The sequence below is a fragment of the Macrotis lagotis genome, chromosome 2 (genome assembly GCF_037893015.1).
Source record: "Macrotis lagotis isolate mMagLag1 chromosome 2, bilby.v1.9.chrom.fasta, whole genome shotgun sequence".
NCBI classification, from domain to species: Eukaryota; Metazoa; Chordata; class Mammalia; order Peramelemorphia; family Peramelidae; genus Macrotis; species Macrotis lagotis.
Genome location: NC_133659.1, coordinates 245,247,732 through 245,268,080, shown reverse-complemented (window position 1 = coordinate 245,268,080; position 20,349 = coordinate 245,247,732). Strand labels below are relative to the sequence as shown.

At 36.8% G+C, this 20,349-nt stretch overlaps 1 protein-coding gene across 3 annotated transcripts in view; it reads right to left on the bottom strand.

Moving 5' to 3' along the window:
• The window catches only part of PIK3R5 (phosphoinositide-3-kinase regulatory subunit 5), a 115,096-nt gene extending 96,258 nt beyond the window's left edge, over positions 1-18,838 (bottom strand). For all 3 annotated transcript variants that reach the window (XM_074225610.1, XM_074225612.1, XM_074225611.1), the window contains exon 1: positions 18,657-18,838. The gene's annotated coding sequence lies outside the window, so the exon portion shown is untranslated. The remainder of the gene's footprint in view (positions 1-18,656) is intronic.
• Positions 18,839-20,349: the final 1,511 nt, after the last annotated feature.

Below are 20,349 nucleotides of genomic sequence, written 5' to 3'. Positions count from 1 at the left end.
TCTCAAAAGGTCTTAGTTTTCTCCCATACTGAGTAATCCACATTTCAACCTGGATGCTGAGTTCCTTTCCTCAGTGCCACATAAGCACCCCTTCCTGCTCACACATGCACAGTGAGTATGAAAGAAATTGTGGGAACAGAAATGCAAAAATATGCCTACTCTCAAAATGCTTATATCTAATTGGAAGAGGGAATACATGTTCATAGATAAGTAAATATAGGATATATGCAAAATAAATACAAAATTATTTGGGAGTGAAGTGGGTACATAAAGACAGGTAATTGGCCTATCACCTCTATTTCCATCTCTCAAAAGGAAATTTCCACTTAGATATCTAACTATAATTCAATAAGGGCATCATCTAATTCTTTTCAACTATCTAATGCTCAACATCCTTTCCTTTATTTTCATAAGATTTCCTCCTACTTGATGGCCTCAATATACCAGAATTTTAGTTGAAAGGGACTTCAGAGACCATCTGGTTCAACCAATCTCTGAATAAGAGTTTTTTCTATAATAATAAACAAAAAATAAGTCATTCAACTTTTATTTAAGTTAAGGGATACTTGCTAACTCCCAAGGTAGCCCATTCTCTTTTAGGATAATTACAATTATTATTATATTTCCCTCCCTTAGATCAAACCTAAATTTACCTCTTAGCAAATTCTATCTATTGCTCCCAGTTCCATATTCTCAAGTCAAGAAGTTCAAATCTAATCCCTTTTCCATCTTACGATCCATCCTAAACCTAAAGACAATTCTCAGTGCCTCTTGAGAATCTTGAAAAGCAACACTTTGTTGTCTATGAGCAGTCTATGAGGAGACTAGCAATATAATTCTTATCTAACAGAGTTTTAATTATCACAGCTCTAGAGAGATTGTTTGAGAATAGAAAAAATTTAAGAAATCTTCTTTCCTGAAAGACTGAGAGATTTACCTTTAAAGAAGAAAGTTTGAAGAGACATTTTCTGGATAAACTGAATTTAACACATCTTGTATAGAAACATGGAATAAATTCTTGAGAATATTTTAACCCATATACTGAGAACTGAATGTTGAGAGAGAATTTCCGAATTGAAGAGATGTCAGTGATAGCAGCAACAATTAAAGGGTACCTGACAAATGGTCAAAGGATATACTAAGGCAATTCTCAGACAAAGATCAACTATCTATAGTCATAATGAAAAATTACTCTAAATCATTATTGATCAGAGAAATACAAATTAAAACAAATTAACACGTCTCAGATTGGTCAATATGACAAAAAGAGAAAATGATCAGTGTTGGAGGGGAGATGGGAAATCTGGGACATTAATACATTATTGTTGGAGTTGTGAACTGATCCAAACTTTCTGAAGAGCAATTTGGAATTATACCCAAAGAGCAGTAAAAATGTGCATACCCTTTGATCCAGCAATACCACTACTGGGTCTGTATCCTGAAGAAATCATGGAAAAGGGTAAAAATCCTACATGTACAAAAAATATTCATAGCAGTTCTTTTTATAGTGGCAAAGAATTGAAAATTGAGGAGATGCTCATCAACTGGGGAATAGCTGAACAAATTGTTGTATATGTATTTGATGAAACACTATTGTTTTACAAGAAATCATGAGGAACAGGATTTCAGAGAAGCCTGGAAAGACTTGCATGACCTAATGCTTGGATGGAATGAGCAGATCCAGAAGAATATACATATTAACAACAGCATGGGGTGATGGACTTGTTCATGCAATAATCAGGGACAATTTTAGGGGACATGATAGATAATGCCATCATATCTGGAGAAGGAACTGTGGAATTTAAATGAAGACCAAAGCGTATTGTCTTCAATTTTTAAAAGCTATCCTATGTATTATGTAATTTTGTTGTATCTATTGTTTTCTTTCTTTCTTTTGGATCTTATTCTTTTCTCACAATTTTGATCTATGTTTATCATGGTTGCAAATGTAAAACCTATATCAGAATGCCTTCTGTTAGGAGAAGGGGGAAAAGAAGGGAGGGAGAAAGAAAAATTTTAAAACTCAAAACCTTGCAAAAAAATTCATTGGTAGAAACTATCATTGTATATATAATGGAAAAACAAAATATTTATATAAAAAAATCAAAGGGTACTCTGGCAATAATGGTTCTCAGAGCTGACATCATGAATATATATATATATATATATATATAGATAGATAGATATAGATATATATAGATAAACACACACACATATATATAGTTAATAATATATAGTTAATAACCATGTTTTATTTAAGCCTAGGAATTTTTTTTAGGGGGGAAGGTTTGATCATCAGAAAGACATGGATGAAAGCCTAAAGGAAAAGAGGTTTCTCTGATTTAATAAATTGTATAGGGTTCAGAGTTCACTGATAAATTAATTATAGAGATGCTGCAATTTTGTTCATTTATGAAGACTATCAGAAGACATCTCTAGATTGCCTAACTACTACCACCATCACCACCAAGCTAGTTAACCTTGATATAGCAGTTTAAAGTTTGCAAAGTACTTTATTATGTCATTTTGCTAGAAAGGGGTCAAGTGTCTTGCCCAGAGACACACATCTAGTGTCTCTAGTATTCCTGACTCCAGGCCCAGTGTTCTATCTACTGTACCACATACCACACAGAACCTAGAATAAGAATTAATAAGGCACTGAGCAAGCTGGGAGGAGGGAGTTTCATGTGCCTGTCAGCTACTGCATTTCATGACATAGCCCCTACATATACATTCAACCCAAACTCACCCTGTTTCAACTTTCATCATGGTAATAAGTTTGTAAAAATGTAAATTATAAATGACTCCTGAATCTACCTCTGCAGGTCACACAACTAATAACCTACCCAATTCTGCAGCTACAGTCTCATGTCCCCAACTATCTGCTGAACATCTTCATCTGATATCACATCAAAGTCTTGAAATCAAAATGCCTAAAATTAAATTCATCATTTTCTCCCTGAATTACCCCTAACTATTTTATTTGAGGAAAAGAAAGCACTAGAACCAAAGAAGACAATTGTATAAATAACTTGAAGGAATGTGTTATGAAGTTGGTCAGAGGTAGAATTCGGGAGAATAATTTAGCAAAGTCCAGGATGAATGGATGTTGAAAAATAGCATCTAAGGTCTGAGACTGATTCAGATCCCACTTCTGAGTTGTAAGAGAAAACAAATGAAGGAAATTAAGGGGGCTGGAAAAGGATTTAAGAAAATTGAAAGTAAAAACTGAATAAACAGACCCAAGAAGGAAAAGAAGTAGCTAGTTGGCAAGATGATAGAAGGTAAGTAAAAAGGGTAAGTGGAAAAATATGAGGGTTAAATAAATTGTGTTAGAGGGAGGAGCAAATATTCAGAAAATTGGTAGAAGGCTAAAGAGGAGGTGAGTATAATTGTGACTGTGAAGTTGTTGCTGAAATACAGGAAGAAATCTGAGTGACTGTTGTCAGGTAATTAAGACATCATAATTGACTGTAAAAAAATTTAGCCAAGTGTTTAGGGTTGAGATAAAAACTACTAGGAGTAGCTTCAAGAAGCAACACCAAAAAAAACTGAACCATTATGGAAAAATAAAGGAAACCCTCATGTCTCCCTTCAAGTAAGCACTCATTGAAGGAAAAGGATCCAGAAGAGAAAAATTAATTTGGGAAGTAAACAACTGACCAAGAATATGGTATCTGAGAACAGGATGTAGATTTCTGGATCACACCTTAAAACAGAGTTGACAGATAATAGGTCAGAGGAGTACATCTAACAAAGATTGGCATAAAATTATTACATTTGTGTAAATATGTATACACATACACTGAATCTATATGTATTGCCAAGTTAGATATTACAGAAAATAAGCACAAAGAAGGAAGAATAGCAGCTGAAATCCTATCCTGCCCCAAAGTCACAGAAGGATCTAAGAAAGAATCAAAGAGTAAAACCCATGGCCTCAAGTATCTATATACCAATGACCAAGTTTTGATAATCAGGTATCCTAAACCGAGGGTGAGAGATTTGTGAGTATCACAGACTTCATGGCATGAAGACCATCACTGGGTTATTGTTCTGAATAGTTTGAAAGAAACAGAATGTAAAAAAGCTATCTTCATGAAGGAAATCTAAGAAAGATAAAACTTACTGACCCTAGTTACCCAACCTCTACTGGCTTCAGATTCCTTATCTTAAAAAAATGAAGGAATAGGACTAAATAATCTCTAAGATCCCTTCTAGTTATAAAATTATGAGATATAATCAAAGGCCACCCACCAGTAAATAAAACTGTCTTTTTATTCTCAAATGTGCAATCATTTCTCTCCCTGCTTCCCTTTTAGGAGAGAATGGTATAATGGATAAAGAGCCAGATCTTATTATTAATTATGTAGCCTTGGAAAAATAAATAAAACTTTAGGAACCACAATTCCTATTTTTGTGAATTTTGAATGACAATACCTATAGTACATACCTCCCAGTATTATTTTGAAACTCAAATGAGATGGTGTTTTGTTTACTCTTTTCAAAGTACAGATGGGATGTTTTTTATATCCTTACTGTTTCCACTTAGATAATTTGAACTTTTGCCACTTCCCTTCTCACCTCCTCTACTCCAAAGCCAACTTTCTTTTCCTCCAATCCTATTTCCTCAGGCCACATTGCTGCTCCAGGATAAGGTTTCAGAGTACTGGACCACATAAGAGAAACCAAACCCTAATTCCATACCTTGGAATGGTTTCTGGTTGGGGTAGGGAAATAATATCAATCTCCACTATAGAGAAATACAGGATTTTCTTCAAGTGTAAAACGGAATTTACAGAGAAGCATGGTAGTCTAGGAGAAATCTTGACTTTTAAGTCAGAGAACTTAGGTTGGAATACTAGCTTCATAAATTTCTTAGTTATTTGTTGTTCAGTCATTTCAGTTGTGTCTGAAAACCCCATTTGGGGGCAACGATGTTAGAGTGTATCTCCTGCTCATTTTACATTTGAGGAAACTGAGGGAAATGGGAGTGACTTGCTCAGAGTCCCATAGCTAGTAAGTATCTTAAGTCAAATTTGAAGTCAGGTCCTCCTGACTGTAAACCTGATACTCTATGCACTGCGCCACCTAACTTGCTCCCTGTAATTCTCTATCTTTGTGAGAAAAAAAAAGCATCATTCCATCTCCCTAGGCCTCAGGAAATAAAAAAAGTTACAATTGACACATAAAGCTATAAGGTTTGAAAAATGCATTATCTCATGTAATTCCTACAACCTGTGAAATGTGTACTAAAAGTATTGTTATTCCTTTTATAAATGGGACAAATTAGGCCCAGATAAATCAAATCACTTGCCCTTGGTCACAAATGCTAAGTGACCAGCAGCAGGATTTCCTGGCAATTTCAATGCTCTTCACATGTCTCCATTTGCTTGTCAGTTTCAAAGAAGTTTCATTCCAAAATCCTGAAGGGATCCTTTAAGAGTGTCTGAATCACCCCAAAACTCTTTCAAATGATCTCAATCTTCCTGCTACACTGTAACAGTCTGGTCCATCTCAGTAACCTGGTCCATGGCTGAGTCACAGAACAACTGCTGGCTCTCACAATACTTGACTACCTCTCTCACCCCATCCCCCACAAGGAAGTTATATTTGCTTAGGTCAACAACACCCTTCAAAAAAAGAAAAAAATGCAAAACAAAAAATGCCATTGCTACCTCCTTGCCCCAACTTAACTCCACCCTCAGTTATCCAATAATTTGCAGGTGTTCTTATTGTTTCAGTGACATGGCAAAAAAAAAAAAAAAAAGCTAGAAATTGAAGGAACTTCTGAGTCATCTAATTCAGTTCTTTCATTTTACAGGCAGAAACAATGGCTTCTTAGAGGGGAAGTGAACCACTCAAATCTACCGAAGTTGTCTGAGACAGTGCTGGGATTTGAGACCAAGTTTTCTGAATCCTACTGTGACAATTTGATTTATAGCTTAGTGATGATAAGTAGCAGAGCAGCCAAGGTAGACAAAGGCATTGGAACACAACAGAGGCAGCCAAAAATGGACAGGGAAAATCTCCATCCTATTGCTTTCTTAAAGGGTTGCCCATAAAGAAAACAATGAAGTAGATTGCTATATTGATTGCCCATCAGCAAATAACTATAATGGTATCTAGAAGTGGCTGGTTGCCTCTCCTGTTACCTTCATTCAACAAATAAATATTAAGAATTTTCTGCAGCTAGATAGTGGGGATGATCCAAAGTCCTTGATAAAGACATGGAGTTTAGTTGAAGGATACAACACCCACAAAGGTAACTATAATAAACAACATTACATGAGGTTGGAAGCTCCTTGAGGGAAGGGATAGTCTTTCACCTCTTTCTGTAATCTCAACACTTAGCATAGTGCTTGGCATGTATGCATTTCATGTATGATTGATTGATTGCCTGATAAGTATGGTTAAAGAGGTGAAAACAAAATGCTTAGTGAGTCTGAGAGAAAAGTTCAACTGGTAGGATCAGACTTTGAAATTTGGGTGGGGGGGTGGCGTAGTGGATAAAGCACAGGTCCTGGAGTTAGGAGTACCTGGGTTCAAACCAGTCTCAGACACTTAATAATTACCTAGCTGTGTGGCCTTGGGCAAGCCACTTAACCCCATTTGCCTTGCAAAAACCTAAAAAAAAAATTTGGGTGGGAATTCAACAGAAGTGGGGAAATAAGTATATTTCAGGTATAACAAATGACATGAAGCAAGTGGAGGATGAAGTGGGGGAAGATAAAGTTGAACAGATGGCATGCAAAGAGAAGGTAGGAAAGAAAGCGAGGATGGCTCGAAATAGTGAGACTCTGAAAGCCAGGCATTAAATTTTATCATCCAGGCTGATTTCTTAAGCAGGAGAGTGACATATCTGGATCTATCTATATTCAATAGGTCTTAAGGACTAGAAATTGAAGGAACTTCTGAAGTCCTGAAGAAACTGAAGATGCCCAAGGATCTAAAAGTAAGGCTTAATCACTACAGGGCTCAGAATACTACAGACATTTTTTTTAAAGTTTTGAATTTTTATTTATTTATTCTTATTTTTATACAAATGATGTTTTTTATACATTACTAAAATATTCTTGATTAAGAGTAAACATAATACCCCCAAAAAATATAGACCCACATGAGCAATAAAGTAAAGAAAAAAATTAAAATTAAAATTAAATAATAATGATAATAATACTAATAATAATTGAGGGGGCAACCAGGTGGTGCAGTGGACAGAGCACCGGCCCTGGAGCTAGGAGCACCCGAGCCCAAATGCAGCCCCAGACACCTAACAATCACCCAGCTGTGTGACCCTGGGCAAGCCACCCCAACCCCATTGCCCAGCAAAACCCCCCCAAACCAAAACAAAATAATGATAATAATAATAATAATAATAAAAATAGTAGTAGTAGTAGTAGTAGTAGTAGTAGTAGTAGTAGTAGTAGTAGGGGCAGCCAGGTGGCACAGCAGACAGAGCAGCAGCCCTGGAGCCAGGAGTACCTGAGCCCAAATCCGACCCCAGACACCCAACAATCACCCAGCTGTTTGACCCAGGGCAAGCCACCCCAACCCCATTGCCCAGCAAAAACCCCCCAAAACCAAACCAAAATAAAATATACTACTACTACTAATAATAATAATAGGGGCAGCCAGGTGGCACAGCAGACAGAGCACTGGCCCTGGAGCCAGGAACAACTGGGTCCAAATCCAGCCTCAGACATCCAACAATCACCCAGCTGTGAGGCCCCAGGCAAGCCACCCAACCCCATTTGCCCTGCAACCCCCCGCAAATAATAATAATAATAATGATGATAATAATAATAATAATAATAATAATAAGTGTGCTTCAGTCTGTGTTCCAACACCTCCAGCTCTGTCACAAGTGGATCACATTCTTTATGACAGTCCTTCACAAAAGTTTCTTCCATATTTTTCCACCGTTGACAATGCTGATCCCAACTCCCTCCATTCGTACTTCCCCACTACCATATACTATATTTTTCTCTCTCCTTTCACTCTGTCCCTTTTCTTAAATCTCTCTTAAATTTCACCATTTCAGAACATTCTGTTAATTCAGTGGAAAGTCATAACTTCTTGGGGAAGGAAGGTCTCCAAGATAAACCATATTTTTCTCTAATTTAGCAGCATAATCTCTGATTCACCCCTGTTATTCAATTTAACCTTTATAAAGTGTTACTTATCCAGGGGTTGCTTATTGGCAATCTCAGCTATCTTAAAATATTTCCTCTGTATAAAATATTCACATTCTCATATTTCACATTCAAGCACCTAAAACATAAGTCACACATTTATTCAACACATATTTATTAGAAACCACAACATAAGAGGCTTTGTACAAAGCATTCAGATATAACAACAAAAATGAACCAGGCCCTGCCATCAACAACCTTATATTTTACTGTTGTTCACAATAAGAGAAGGTAATTTGAACAGGAAGAGAACACTACAACTGAGGGAATCAGAAAAGATTTCATTTAAGAGTTAGTACCTGAATTAAATTTTGAAGGACACTAAGAATTCTAAGAGGCAAAAGCAAAAAGGAAGACATTCCAGGTGTAGAGATCTGTGCATCAAAATGCACACAGAAATAGACTAGAAATAGACTTTGGAGAATGCAGGTAGATCAGTTTGTATGGACACAAGTATATGGGAATCTTAGGAACATGGAGAATAACAAGAGCTAACTTGAGATGAAATTCATCCCTCACCAGCTCAAATACATAAAAGTCTGCAAATGAGGCAAAAATAGCAACAATATGAAGAGAAAATTAAAAGATCAAATTTTCTGTTTTCTTTATTTTTGTCCCCTCCTATCTTCTCCAGGTTATTCCCTTCATTATCATCTCCCCCACCAATCTTCAGTCTCTACATATCTACTGGTTCCTTTGCTTACTTATAAATATGTCTCTGTCTCATTTTTGAACACACACACACACACACACACACACACACTCACATTCCCAATCTTTCCTCTGAGTTTCAATCTTGCATTACAAACTGCCTATTGGACATTTCAAGGATAAACCATAAACATTTCATACTTACCATGTTCAAAATAAGACAGACTCCCCTCAAAACTTCTCTTTCCAAACTCCCTAATTCATGTAAAGGGCATCATCATCCTTCTAGTCTCTAAGGTTTTACAACCTTAATATCATCCTGGACGCTGTCCTTTTTCGCCACCCTTAAAAAGTTATCAAATCTTGTTTTTCCTAGCTGCACAATCTCTCATACGTATATTCCCTTCTTTCATCATCACATAGACTCTTCTCTAGTTCATTATAAAAACTTCCTAATCATCTAGTATCACAGATTCAGAGCTAGAAAGGATTGTAGATGCCATCAAATCCAGATCCCTCATTTTAAGATGAGGAAACAGAGGTTAAATGACTTTCTCTGGGTCACACAACTAGGAAATGTCTGAGCAAGGATACGAATTTAGATTTTTCTCACTCTAACCCAGTACACTTATCCACTATGATACCTAAATTTTTGCCTGAAGCCCTTCCTCATTCCAATTCATCCTTTCACCTATCCCCAACAAAGTCAAAATAATTTTCCCAAAGTGAAGACTGAAATGTTACAATTATCCCCTTCTCTTCTCTCCAATTTTCCTACCCTACTATCCATGCATTCTATTTGCCATTTTCACAAACAATGCTTTATTTCTCATCTCCATGCCTATTAACTGTCACCCATAGAATGTTTTCCATATTCATTTCCAATTCTAGGAATCCCTGGCTTCTTTAAAGATTCAACTCAGGCTTTACTCATTCTTCCAGTTGCTAGTAACTTTCCTTATACCTACTTTATATGTATCTTGTAGTATTTGTTTCCTCCTTCAAAAATGCAAACTCCTTGAGGGCAGGGAATGTTTGTTTTTTAAGCACCCTTATATTAAGAACCCCTGATGCTTAATAGAGTACCAGATATATAGTAAGCAGTTGTTAAATACTTATTGGTTAACTTAAAGAGCCTGAAACAAGGTAAATCTTTGGGGGAAATGCCTTAAAATCAGCTCTCTTGTTTGTCCCAGCTTCCCCCTCATCTCTGTCACTACAATACACAGTCACACTGGATTGTAGGGCCCTTCTTGACCCTCTTAATAGCTGCAGCTTTAGGTGTGGGTCCTGAGGGAGCTCATTCCCAGAAGACTTAATTCAGAACTATTCCAAGGTTCTAGAGAAGGAAAAGGGTGAGTAAAAGGGGGTTGCTTTGGAGAACAAAATTCTGGAGGAGGGAGAGATAGTACAACATTGGTTACAATGATCTATTACTACACAGGAGGAAATAAACATCCCCAAAATACTGAAAGAAAGGTGGAATTACAAAGGCTTGTCGGAGGCTTCTCTTTCTCTCCAATGCTTCCCAAAACCCTGACTGGCCCCCCAGAGTAAAACGTCGAAATGAAAAGTCAATCTCAGAAAAGAGAGTAAAGACTGTAAGAGTGAAACTGGCCTCTCAATCTCCTTGGATCAGTGTTCTAACAGGTCACTCTCACTCTGTCAGGGCCACATATTATGTCAAACCTCTGTGATCTTAAAAAACACAGAAGAGGAAGCAGGGGCTGAGGGAGAAAAACAAAAGCTCTGGCTCATGGGAGGGAAATGACTGCCTGCAAGATGATGTTTATATCAAAGAAAACATAGATATATCAACAGAGAGATGGGTAAAGACAGATAAAAGCTAAGGACAAGAAATGAACAAGTTTAAAAAAAAAGGAGCCATATCAATGAACAAGTTTTTTTGCAACAAAGAAAATGGAGTCAAAATTCCCATGAGTAAGGTATTTTTTTATTTACAATAAATTCTGCAAAGTCTTCTACAATGAGAGAGCAGCAAATCCAAGAACCTCCAGAATGAGATGTAGAAGAACAATAAAACTGAATTGATGGGAGTGTGTGGGAATCACATAAAGAAATGAGGGCAAAAATTAAACCTAAGTAAAAACTCAAAAAGGCTAACAAGATAATAGAAAATTTAGTACAAAAGACAGACATTTTTTTTTTTTGGTTTTTGCAAGGCAAACGGGGTTAAGTGGCTTGCCCAAGGCCACACAGCTAGGTAATTATTAAGTGTCTGAGACCAGATTTGAACCCAGGTACTCCTGACTCCAAGGACGGTGCTTTATCCACTGCGCCACCTAGCCACCCCTTAAGACAAACATTTTTGATAAATTCTGAAAATGAGAACATTTTTTTAAAATTTTTGCAAGGCAATGGGATTAAGTGACTAGGTAATTATTAAGTGTTTGAGGCTGAATTTGAACTCAGATCCTCCTGACTCCAGGCCCCTCATAAATATATTCATAGATGAAAAATAACAAAAGCAATTTCAAAAATAAAATCATTAGAACAATTAAAAACAATTGAAATCACCTATTAAATAATTTAAAACTTGCCAAGCAATTAACAATTAAAAACCAATTAAACGATTTAAAAATAAGATAAAACATGAGCTCAACAATTTGGAATTATGCCCCAAAGGGCAATAAAAATGTACATACCTTTTGATCCAGCAATACCACTTCTGGGTCTATACTCTGAAGAGTAAAAACATCACTTGTACAAAAATATTCATAGCAGCTCTGTTTGTGGTTGCAAAGAATTGGAAATGAGTAAATGTCTCTCAACTGGGGAATGGCTGAACAAATTGTGGTATATGCACATTATGGAACACTATTGTTCTTTTAGAAACCAGGAGGGATGAGAATTCAGAAAAGCCTGGAGGAATTTGCATGAACTGGTGCTGAGCAAGATGAGCAGAACCAGAAGAATATTGTACACCACAACAGCAACATGGGGTTGATGATCAATCTTAATGGACTTGCTCATTACATCAGTGTAACAATCAGGGACAATTTGGGGGGTATCTGTGATAGAGAATACTATCTGTATACAGAGAAAGAATTATTACCTTTAATTATATTAATTATATTATTATATTATTAATTATATTACCTTTAATTTTTTTAAAAATGTATTTTATTATGTAATTTTGCTATCTCTCATATTTTATTTGTTTTCTTTAAGGATGTGATTTCTCTTTCAACACATTCAATTTAGATCAATGTATAGCATGAAAACAATGCAAAGACTATCAGATTGCCTTCTGTTGGGGGTAGAGGGAAGGAAGCGAGATTAGGGGGAAATTTGTAAAATTAAAAAATAAAAAAATTAGCTCAATAAAACTATAATACTAAACTCAAAGATAAGATTCAATCAAGAAATCTAAGAAGTATTAAGTCTTCCAAGAAAAACATCGTTTAAAACAATTGTTTAAATTAACCAATGTCAATTAGTGCAAAAATGGTCTTAGTCCTTCAAGATATTCTTAAATTCTGGTCCTAAAGAAAACCACACTTCAAGAAACATATTAGGAAATGGTCCAAAAACTTTGGAAGCAGATTTAACTCAACAAGAAATACAATCAAACTTCAGAATTACAATACTAAATAAATTATATAGGAATCAAGGAAAAAAAATCTTACATATTCCAAAAAGAATCAGTGTTTATATGAAGAAAAATACAATTGTGTTTACATCAACTGGAATATGATATTCTAAAAAGTAAAATTTTGTTGATACCTCAGAGCTGAGGCATCAAAGAGAATTTGTAAATGTAGAAACACAGAAGTCAACATACAAAATGCCCAAATAGAAGCAAGAGAAATACTTCAGAGTAATTAAACCCTAAGAAATGAAATATTCATTTTCAAGAAGTTAGGAACAGACAAGGACACCCAGATGGGGTCATAGACATAATGTAGAGTGAAGTCAGAAAGAACTAAGTTCAAATCTGGCCTTAGACACTTATTAGCTGTGTGATCCTGGGTAAGTCATTTAACCCTGCCTACCCCAGTTTCCTTATCTGTCAAATGAGCTGGAAAAAGAAATGGCAAACCACTCTAATATCTTTGCCAAGGAAACCTCAAATGGGGTCATGAAGAGTCAAACATGACTGAAATGACTAAATAACAACAAAAAGGGACAGAAAAAAATCACAAACATAAGATTGGAGGAATCCTACTATTTATAGTTTAACTTTTTAAAAAATCGTTTTGCATATTGAGATATTGAGAAGACAAAGATAGCAATGAAAAAAATTAGGGGGAAGTAAGTAGAATACATGAATTAATGTTTAAGGAATAAAATCTCATTCCTACATAAGTAAATAAACATCATAGATGCTAAGATAATACAAACTCCTCTTTGGTATGGAGAAGAGAGGAAGAGATTGGGGAGCAGGGGGAAAAAAGTGAGAATAACAGAAAAAAGCTGATTAGGACCAAAGAGAAGAGATGGAGTAGAATGTGATAGTGAAAACAGGAATGTTCTTGAAGCCAGGGAGATCAATCTCTAACCCATGGCCATGTGTGATCTTGGACAAGTAGAAAGAAAGAAGTAGCAGGAAGAAAGAGGGAAGAAGCTAGAAGGAAACATTTATTAAGCACAAGCCATGTGCCAGACAGTGTGCTAAGCACTTTATAAATATTACATCATTTGATTCTCACAAAAACTTTATGAGTAGCTCCCTTCATGGTGAAATCAAAGGTCTAGTTCTTAACCTCCTTCAATGAATAGAATGGAATATTATTACACAGTAGGAAATAGTGAATATCAAAAATTAAGACTTGTATGTACTGACAAGTTATATTGATTTTTTTCCTCTGTCTTTAAAAATACTGTTTGTTATATGGAATAGCCCTCAGAGAGGAGAGGGTGATATAAAAAAATCAAGACATCAAAGAACTGATTTTCTCCAAATATATTATTTTTGCTTTGCTTTTGTTTCCACAGTGCTTAGCAGAGTGCTTGATACACAGTGAGCTCTTAGGAATAAGAATGGTTATATGTATATTTATAACCATACTTATTCTTTATAATTTTGAAACAATCATTTTTTATATTTTTGTGTTCTTTCCATATACATTGTTGCCATCATTATGTATAGTTTTCTTTTTTCCTTTGATTACTTCACTGTATTTTAGTTCATGAAGATCTTTCTGTATTCCTCAAACATCATTTCTTACAGTATAAAATTTCATTTCCCACAATCCACAATTTGTTGAGTCATTCTCCAAGCATTGAACATCTACTTTATTTCCAGTTCTTTATTATCTCAAAATAGTTATATTCAGTATTTTTTCTATAGCGCTTTGCCACAAAAATTTTGATATATGGAGCTTTTTGTTTATCAGTAGCCTCCTCAGAATATGAGCCTAGTAATAAAATTTCTAGATCAAAGGATATAGACATTTTAATCCCCTTTTTAAAAACATTTGCAAATTGTTTTCCAAAATGGTAGCACTGATTCTCAGCTCTATCAACAATACACTAGTGTATCTATTTTCCCATAACCCCTACAGCACTGACTTCCCATCTTTTGTGATTTTTGCCAATTTACAACATATAAGATGAAGCCCCAGATTGTTTGATTTGCATTTCTCTTATTATTAGTCATTTAGAAAATTCTTTCATATGGCTGTTAATAACTCATAATTTTCTTCATATCCTTTGATCACTTATGTACTGGCTAATGGCTTTTGGTCACATGCATATGCATTAATTTTTTACATATCCTAGATACCAAACCCTTATTAGAAAAATTTGATGTGAAGATTCTTTCCCAATTAACTACTTCCCCTCTTGACATAGGTGTATTAATTTTAATTGGAAAGAAACTTTTCAATTTCCTGTAATCAAAGTTATATATTTTATCTTGTCATTGGCTCAAAAGATAATCACTTCTCTTCTAAATTTTATAGCATTATCTTTAATTTTAAGGTAACATACCCATTTAGATATACTGCAGAAGAATTTAATGTAGGAAGGCAATACACGTGAGGCTGCAGTGGCCAAGGAGTGTTTCTTTGGTGACAAGAATTAGGTCATAGGAGAGTAAATACATCCCTACATGAAGCAATGATAGAATTATCGTAATTATGATTCCGGAACAGAGGAGCATGGCATCTGGTGAGAAGAGTGCCCCAAGGATCTGTACTTGCCCTTATGCTATATATAATTATCAAAATGTTGACACTAAGCTTAAAGGAATAGCAAAAACACCATATAACTGAATCAGTATCCAAAAAAGATTCTAACAAGTTAGACTATAAAGGTAACTAGATAGCCCAATGGATAGAGCTCTGGGCCTAGAATCAAATCCAGATTCAGACACTTATTAGCTATGTGGCCCTGGTCAAGTTACCTAACCTCTTTTGCCTTAATTCACTAGAGAATGAAATGTCAAAACACTCCAGTATCTTTGTCAAGAAAACTCCACAGACAGGTTAGTATGCTGTAATGTCATAAAGCTGGATACAACTGAATAAATGAATAACAACACATTAAGATGAAATTTAGCAGGGATAAAGGTAAAATCTTATTTTGGGGTTCAAAAAACTTGACTATTAGTATAAGATGAGGAAGTAGCAGGGCTATACAGAAATTCCTCTGAAAAAAATTTGGGGTGATATATATGTCTCATCAATGTGATATAGCAGGCTAAAAAGCTAAGGTAATTTCTTTCTCTGATTCACTTACATCTGGAGCATTATGTTCATTTGTAGAAACTTCAATTTAGAACAGCATTGACAAGATGAAGAAGACCAACGAAAAAAAGACAACCAGGATGTGAAGACCCTGGAAATCATGTTAATATGAAATATAAGGCTCTGTTGGAGGAATTGAGAATGAGTAGCCCAGAGAAGTAAAGATTTAGGAGAGGACATAAAAGATGTTTCCATGGATTCAAAGTACTATAATGTGAAAGTTCTGCCTTAGAGGGAAGAACTAGGAACTGTGGGATAGATGCTGCAAAAAGGCAAGTTTAGTTCCACTCAATTGAAAAAAAAATTTAACAATTCAATATATCCAAAAGTAAAATGAGCTGTCCTAAGAGATAATTGGTCCTCCTTCCCATGAGAGCTTCAAGAATGGCTAAACGACTATTTGTCAGCCTTATTAGAGTGAAAATCCTTATGGTCAAAGGTACCACTATTCTTCAAGTCACTTGAGGTCAAAATCTTAGTGTCATCTTCTAGTCATCTCCTTCACACCATATATGCATATATGCCTAATCTGGAAATTTCTTTCTCTGCAATTTTTCCCCAAATATCCCTTTTTGACCACAAGCTACTACCACCAAGTTCAGGCCCTCAGTCTTCTCTCCTGAACTTTTGTAATAACCATCTAATTAAATTCCTTACTTCAAATCTCTCCCCTCCATTTTCCACACAACTGTCAAAGTGATTGTCCTAAAACTCAGCCCTGACTATGTCTCCCCCCCACCTCTCCCAGCTAACTCCAATGGCTCTCTATAACTTCTAATATCAAATATAAACTCCTATAGTTGACATTTAAAACACTTAAGAGAGCAGCTAGGTGTCGCAGTGGATAGAGCAACAGCCCTGGAGTCAGGAGTACTTGAGTTCAAATCCGACCTCACCACACAATTACCTAGCTGTGTGGCCTTGGGCAAGTCACTTAACCTCATTGCCTAGCAAAAACTAAAAAAAAACACTTAAGAATGATCAACAGCTTTTCCTCAAAAATAGTGCTCCAGTAATGTTCCATTTCCTACCTGAAAGCCTTGCCATTGCCATCCCCTGTACCTGAAATATTCTCTTTCTCTCCACAAATGTCTACCTTATAAAATAAAAGACTTCCTTTAAGATTCACTTAAAGATTCAGCTCCTCTAATAGGCATTTCTGGTCTGCCTTTCCCTATACTAGTGCCTTTGCCTCTACTAGGGATCAGAATTCTGGTTTGTGAACTTGGATTGTGTGTATGTGAGTGTATATGCAAATCTTCTTTTTATATATTCATGATATACTCATCATATCTGAAATATATATATGTATTTATCTAATATATGTAATCAAAATATGTTTCAATATAATTGGTTTCCATAGTAATCCTGTGTTGCTGTTTGCTTGTTTTGCATTAACCTCATTTTCCCATCTGTAAAAATGAGAATAATACTAGCATCTACTTCCCAGGGCTATTGGGAGAATAAAAAGAGATAATATTTGAAAAACACTTGGTATAAATAGTTGTCATATTAGTAGAGTGCCAGAGTTTGGAGTCAGAAAAACTCTTCTTTCTGAGTTCAAATCTGGCCTCAGACACTTAAGAGCTGTGTAACCCTAAGTAAGTCACTCAGCCCTATTTGTCTGAGTTTCCTCATCTGAAAAATGATCTGGAAAAGGAAATGGCAAACCACTCCAGTATTTTTGCCAAGAAAATCCCCAATGAAGTCATGAAGAGTTGGACACAGCTGAAAAACAACTGAACAGTATCAGCTATTATTATTATTATTATTATTATTATTATTAATTAACTGTATTTCCCAATTTATGAATATGTTCTAATTAGAATGGAAGTTTCTTGAAAGCAGGGACTGTTTTTAATTTATAGCTATAGCTCCAGTTTTTAGCATAATACCTACATATAGTAAGTAGCTTAATAAATACTTGTTAATTGTCTGATGATTCTGGCATGTTTGCACAATTAGTAAGGATAGCATCTAGCATTTTAATAAATGCTAGTGTTCTGACTTCAAATTCAGTGCTATATAAATGCTAGTTATTAATAATAACAACAATTTCTCTTATATCAAGGGAGAGGAACTTTGACTTACTTAGGCATGTTACCTATAGCTACCCTTTAGTTAGGAATTGTATCTCCAGAAAATCTCAGTTAAAATACATATGTCATTAGGTTGGGGTACATTGAATTAAGTTACGAATTACAGCTTTTTTCTGAACTTAAAAAGGAACTTCAGAGAGGACTTCACTGTTCTAGGCCTCAGTTTCCTCATGTACAAAAAATGGTGTTGGACTAGAAGATCTCTAGGTTTCTTAACAGCTTGTACAGTCTGCAATTTCATAAAAATGCTGCAAGTCTGAGAGTAAAAACTCTGAAGTTACAGGGTTTGGATTCAAATTCTGTTTCAGAAGTTTAATTTTATGACTAGGACTACTTTGGGCTCCCAGGTCTAGATCTACGATCCCATGCCATTTTTAACTGATTATTTTCTAAATTGAAAATTAGGATTTCAGGGAATGGGTTGGAGTAAATTTAGATGGAGTCTCTGGGTCGCTGGTTGTGGATTATTAAAAACTACGGAGTTTTAAAGATAAATTTGGCCTTCTAAGACTTCCCCCCTCCACTCCCACAATCCCCCCACCTCCTCTCCCCTCCCCCTCCTTGACTTAGCTTGAAGGCTTGTTAACTAACTTTGGACCACATCCTGTACTTTTCAGCTCCTCTTCCTTTTTCTTCCTAAGTCTCCCTTTCCTTCTGAACCCATACATTCAGTCTGGGTTCATGGGGCCTGGGTCGCTGGGTTTCATCAATTTGAAAGTTTGATACAAATAATTTACATCGCTAAACTTTATATCTATACCCAGACCACATTTCAAATAGAGGTTAAATTAAGTGGGGGGAGGTGAGTTTACGAGGGGGTGTTAAAAAGCCCTAAATCTTCAGTCCTCTAGTATCACCAGCCTCTATCCCCTCCCTGCCCTACCCCCCCAAGCTGTTTGCATTCATCTGCCTTCCCCCCTCCACTTCCACCCCGCGCGCGTTTCGTCCCCAAGACCTGCTCCCTCGAGGCTTTAGGCTCAGCCGCCCTCCCAACACACCTGCTGCCCCGGCCGGGCACTTTGCCCATCCTCGAGGTGGCGTAGCTCCCGGCTCGTTGTCTGGTTACTACCTGTGTAGCTGTGCTTGGACCCCCACCATAGCTCCGAACCTCCACTCCGGACCTCGCACTCCTACAGCAGCCGACTGCCACCGGCTAAGTCTGAATTTCGGGGGGCGGGGGCATGTAGCCTCGGGCCAGCCCCACCCAGCCGTGGAGTCTCGCCCCGGAATGGGGCGGAGTGGAGCTGACGGGACACCCGAAGCTTTCTTGCTGCCACGCCCTACAAAATTTAAGTTGCTGGTGCTCACTACCTCGGGGAGAAAAGTGGCCCCAGTTAGCGGAACCCAGTCTTTATTCTACAGGACTTTGGGATTCCTGCTGTGGCCCACTTTCTTTTATTTTTTTTTTCAGGTTTTTGCAAGGCAAATGGGGTTAAGTGGCTTACCCAAGGCCACACAGCTGGGTAATTATTAAGTGTCTGAGACCGGATTTGAACCCAGGTACTCCTGACTCCAGGGCCGGTGCTTTATCCACTGTGCCACCTAGCCGCCCCTCTTTCTTAATTCAAGCCCCTCCCTGCCCATCTCAGCAAAGTCTCGCTCCATGTCTGTCCGCGGATTAGATGCAGCTGGGAAAATAACTGGAAAAGAGACTTTCACGGCTTCATCCCAACAAAGTAAAAGTACAACTGGCACCCCAAATCCCAAGAACTTGATAAACCCGATCACTGGCACAAGTACTTTTGAATAGAAAGGTGGGGTAACCCGAAAGAGTGTTTATTGTTGGGGAGAGCGATAAAGGGAGAAAGAGGAAGCTAGAGAATCTGCTTCCTTCTACCCTAACTCCCCCACTTCCTCCTACCATTTCCATTTTCTTTTAGTAGGTGCATTTTCCGTATAGTACATTCTGATTCCCCCATTCCTACCCCACCCCTATCTCTTCCCTTACTACAATACCCTTCAGCTGGACCTGGAGTCAAGAGACAAGTGCTATTGTAACTCACTGATATGCCACGAAATTGCTGCTCTATGTTTGTATGGGACACTTCCCCTCTTGACATCAAAATGAGATTAGACTAGTTAATTCTTTTTCTCCCACTCCCTTTCCCTCTCCCCCACCCCAATTCCAGGCCCAGCTGCAAACTTTTCTCTGTATCTACTCTCATCCCTTTGAAGTATTACTGAATATCCAGGAATATATTTTGGAAAATATACAGAAATGCAGGGATTCTAAAAATTGTGACCTGCTATTTACAACTTCCCCAGAACAATATCTCATTTCAAATCATCCCATTTTGTGGGAAAAGGAAGGGAACTGTAACTGTTACATCTCCTCAAAAAGAAAACTAAGGTTCAAAGAGGTAAAGGCATTTGGGGAAGGAGAGGATGGAGAATAAGAGGATCAAGAATACAGAAGTCTTATCCCCAATACACAGTCTAAGCAAATGAACCTATTAACTCTAGGATCACTGAATCTTGGGTTGAAAAGAAGAGTCAGAGTCCATTTAGTCAAATCCCTTTATTTTACAAATGGAGAATCTGAAATCCAGAAAGATGAATGCAGAGGTTAGGAGTTCCTTTGTCTAAAGCTAAATGGCTTGAGACCTCTGAGATTCAGATTGGGACAAACATTAATGAGCTCTTAGAGGCTTTCTATTTTCCCCTCCCTGTAACTTCCATCATAGCTGATAC